This window comes from Ursus americanus, chromosome X (assembly GCF_024610735.1).
Source record: "Ursus americanus isolate L20-20 chromosome X, mUrsAme1.1.p, whole genome shotgun sequence".
Taxonomy (NCBI): Eukaryota; Metazoa; Chordata; class Mammalia; order Carnivora; family Ursidae; genus Ursus; species Ursus americanus.
This window is the reverse complement of record NC_142164.1, coordinates 24,454,856-24,459,925: the sequence shown is the minus strand read 5'-3', so window position 1 is coordinate 24,459,925 and position 5,070 is coordinate 24,454,856.

Below are 5,070 nucleotides of genomic sequence, written 5' to 3'. Positions count from 1 at the left end.
TATGGTACGCATTTTTGTATTAACCTCGTTATTAGGTTTCATTTTATATTGCTATTCTTAATTAGCCTTTTTCCTCTGTGCCTATATTTAATTTATATTGCTTTATTTTATGGTATGCATCCTTCTATGCTACTTTAGCCTTTTGGGAACAAAACAGGTAATAAATAGTCTGTAAATGGATGGTTAACTGGATTGGTTCACTGTTGCTGCTATCACAGGTGTTATAACAAGTCTGTGTAGTGGTTTAAACAATATAAATTTGTTATCTTATAGTTATATGGGTCAGAAGTCCAACACAGATCTCACTGGGATAAGCTCAAGGGTATCAGCAGGACTACATTCCTTTTTGGAGACTCCAGGTGAGAATTCATTTCCTTGCCTTTTCCAACTTCTAGAGGTTGCCTGCATTCTTTGGCTCATGGCTTCTTTTCCATCTTTAAAATAAGCAATGTCACGTCTAGCTGACAGTTCTTCTTATAGTCATATCTCCCTCTCACTACATCCTGCAAAGACTCTATAATAGTTTTAAGGACCCTTGTGATTACACCTGGCCTACCCAAATAATCCAGGATAATCTCCCATCTCAAGGTTCTTACCCTTAATCAAATCTGCAGTCTCTCATGCCATGTAAGGTAGCATTTACACAGGTTCCAGGTATTATGATGTGGACCATTACTATGCCCAATACATCAACCCTGACTAATTATTAAGAGAAGAAAGAAAAAAAGATAACAATAAATAGTTAAATTTTCCTTCATAGTAATAGTAGTTAAATATTGAAATCTCATATGGTGTTTCCTATGGATTAAGAATATAGTACTTGCTGGTGGTAGGAATGTAAATTGGTACAGCCACTAAGGAACACATCATTTTAGTTTCCTCAAAAAACTAAAAATAAAACTACCATATGATTTGCAATTCTACTTCTGAATAGATACCTGAAGGCAATGAAATCACTATGTTGGAAAGATATCTGCACTTTCATGTTCATTGCAGCATTATCATAATAACCAAGACATGGAAACACCCTAAGTGTTCATTGATGGATGAGTTGAACAAAGAAAACGTGTTATCTATCATCTATCTATCTATCTATCTATCTATCTATCTATCATCATATACTTTTATAATTGAATATTATTCAGCCATAAAAAATAAGGAAATCCTGCCATTTGCAACAACATGGATGGGCCTTGATGGCGTTATGCCAAGTGAAATAAGTCAGACAGAGAAAGATAAATACTGTATGATTTCACTTATATGTGGAACTAAAAACACTGAACTCAGAAAAAGAGAGCAAAATGGTGATTGCCAGAGGCTGATGGGTGGGGTAAATGGGGAGATGCTGGTCAAAGGGCACAAAATTCCAGGTATAAAATGAGTAAGTTCCAGGGATTCAATGTATAGTATGGTGACTATAGTTAATATTGCATTGATATACTTGAAAGTTGCTATGGAGGTAAGGCTTTAATGTTCTTACCATAACCACAACAGCAACAACAAAATGACAATTAATTGAAGTGAAGGATATGTTAACTAACCTTATTGTGGTAAATATTTCACCAAATTTACATATATTAAATCATCACATTGTACACCTCAAACTTATACTATGTCATATGTCAATTACATCTCAAAAGAGCTGAAGGGACAAAAAAGAATGTAGTGCTTGCATTTGAGGTAATGTGTTCTTATAAATCTTTAATACCAGAATAAAAAGGATATAGGGAAGGCTGGAATAAATTAATAAAAAATTCTTTCATAAAATTTTAAAATGTAAAAAAAAATTTTAATGTAGTGTATCAAGAAATCTCAGTTTGAGAAATAGATTGATCATCCTAGGAGCTATACTCTCTAGGCATTATCTGAAGGGTTGGTGGAATTGATTTGCAAGGAAACTATTTTCATGAAGCATCAGAAAGCATCCTGGATTGGGAGTGGGGGTGGGACTCATTATTAGCAAAAGAAAATTGGGGCAAATAAGCCTTGTTCAAGGGACCACAGTTTCATGTGGGCAGAGTGATTTTGTCACTTTTATTTGTCCCATTTTCTAGTCCTCATATTCTTCTGCTAGAGTCCTAAGGAGAAGAGCTGCAATAAATTCTTAAAAGTTTGCTTCACTAAATCTCTGTAGGACTTAGAACAAGTAATGTGATAGCCATGTTCTTCATTTGTGGTCACTATTAGAATACAAAGTGCGCACAGCATGCTGAACAACAAACCATACCAGTCTGCAGAGCGTATAAAGAAGAAGGCAAAGAGGGTATTATCCATTTTAGCACTTGTAATGGCGTTTAGAAGCCAGAGAAAGAAAATGGTAGAACATATTCAAAAAGATTACCTCCTAGAGGATTATGATCTGGAAGGTATCTGAAAGGAACATGGTTGACACCATGTAATAATCAAGCAATGCACATGTTCAAATTCATGTGGTATGTTCCTCAGGGACTCACTGAATTGGAGCAAGCTGAAGGGAACAGGAGTTCCAGCAACTCTTCAAGTGCAATCAAGGCCAGAGAAATACTTCGTTATTGTTATTGTGCCCTGATTATGATGCAAGATTAGTATGGCCTGGGAGCACATGAGTTGTAAAAGCTTTATTAATTTTACGAAGTGACAAACACAAAAACCAGGTTCTAGTTCTGAATACAATATGACCTTACTGTGTGATCTTGGACATGCTAGTTATTCTCATCTGGCCTGTTTACTCATTTGTAATATGAGGGATTTGGACTAAGTAGTCTCTGAGTCCGCTCAGCTCTAAACCATGATATGTAAGGTCTGAGGTTAACGCATTCAGTAATACAGACTAATTGTTAACAGAGTATTGCCAAATACAAACTCTCTAAAATAGGTTAGAATGACCTATAATAACTTATACATATGCACATAGCATTATCAAGGGGACTTAAATAGTTGGAAAACACTTGGAGACATCTCAAAAATGTAATGTTGAATGTAAAACACAAGGTATATATAATGACATTATTTCGTGTAAATTTAAAAATCACACAAAAAATATCATTATGTGTACATATATAAATAGTAAAAGCCTGAAAATCACCTGCAGGAATAATATATACACAACTTCAGGATAATGAAGCCTCTAGAAGTTGGTTGCTGGGAAGGGAGTGAGACTTTAGATATATCTGTGATATTGAGTTCTTTTTGAAGGAAGAATGAAAATAAAATATGGCAAAGTTTAATACTGAAAATTGTAATGTAAAAATACTAATATCATAAAAGTTTTTTTGACTATTTAAGATAGTTCATATAGAAAATAATAATCTTGAAAAAAGAAGTGACTCTTAGCGATATACACTAAAAAGGCATTGGTGAACTGTAGCCCATGGGCAAAGTCCAGTCTAGAATTTGTTTTTGTGTGACCTTTGAGCTAATAATGGTTTTTACAGTTTAAAAGGCTTGTGAAAAACAAAACGAAACAAAACAAAAAAGTGACAGCAAACTTACAGGGCTCACAAAAACTAAAATATTTATTATCTGGACCTTTACAAGAAAGTTTGCTAACCCCTGCTATCTAAAATATTAGTTGTGGGTATCTCTGACTTACTGGATTATTGGAAATTTTGAGTTTTTCTCTTTCTGCTTTTGTATTTTTTCCCAAGTTTTCCATTAGTGCTGTTATGATGAAGGAAATAAAAACAGTTAAAGTGATTTTTAAAGAGGGGTTGGAAAGTGTGCTCAATTATCAAATTGAACATTTGTTTTGCTGTCTGATTCAAACCCTTAATTCTATAAAATCTTTCTTTTGCAATTATTACAATGGCAAACTTCAGTTCCAAATCCATTTTGATCATCAGAAATTCTGAATTAAGGATTTCTGAGTGAATGAGGTGTTAATCCTTCTGATGAGAATGATAGTGCAAAATCTGAGACAAGTATACACACACACACACACACACATATATTTTTTTATTTTTATTTTTTTAGGAGCCTGGAGCTAGGCACCCTAACCTCTTCAGATCTCCCTGATTCTGTATTGCTGAGTTTTATCTCAATTGGGAATTTCTAAGGATCTCTTATTTTGTGTTACTGACACATGGTGAAATAGTGTTAGAATTTGTGACTAGTGATTTATCTAAATGTTTTCATTTGCTTCCCTATGCAAAGAATCTAAAATAGAATCTGAATAAGTTCACTTGACATTTTTTATTTTATAAATGTTTTTGTTAGCTGCATTCCCATATCCCTGAAACACCTTGCAACTTGGAGCAGTGTTTTATATGCAACACAATTAACTTCCTATATATCATGCGCACATACTTAATTAAAAAAAGATTTGAACAAATGTGTACTACCCTTTCCCAGAACTTTCCTAGGGTATATGAATTTCCTGTAAACCCGTACCTGAAATATGAAGGCAGCGAGAAACTCTTTGCCAGGAAAATCTCTGCAAAATTCTATGGGGAAGAGTGTGGCCTATAGCTGAAGAAAGTAAAGTGTAGTGCAAGTATTGCCTTAAAACAATATTGTCAATGTGGGTATCTCAAACAGGATACTTTATAAGCATAATGCATTTTAAATATGCCCAAATCTCAAAGATAAGCATATCTAGCTACACAAAGTCTTATCATATAGCACTTTTCTGGAAAGTGAATGTTATTGTGGGTTGTAATTTTGTAGATTCTGGTACTGAGGTTTGGGGCATATTCATGTGGGAAATGGAATGAATGAATAAAGAGAATTGCAAAATGCTAAATGGCTTAATCTTTCATTGATTCATTTGTTACTACCCTATATAATATCTTCATGCTTCAGTGGAAGAATAGATTCCATAGAATTTATTTTTTACCTAGTAAATAAAAAAATACTAATGCATGCATACTGATGCTTGTAGTGTATTTTTTTCCCACTGTGTACCAATGCCTTAGTTATTTTCCCACTTTTAATTTAAAATATTTAGTCATTTCCACTCAGGTGTATCTTTTTCAAATTTTAGTCAGATGCCCCACTGCTTTGATGTGTCATGCCTATTTCCCACAATCTTTTTATGTACTAAATCAGTTAGGTTATGTTTTGCCACATATATATTATTATAAATTTTAAATA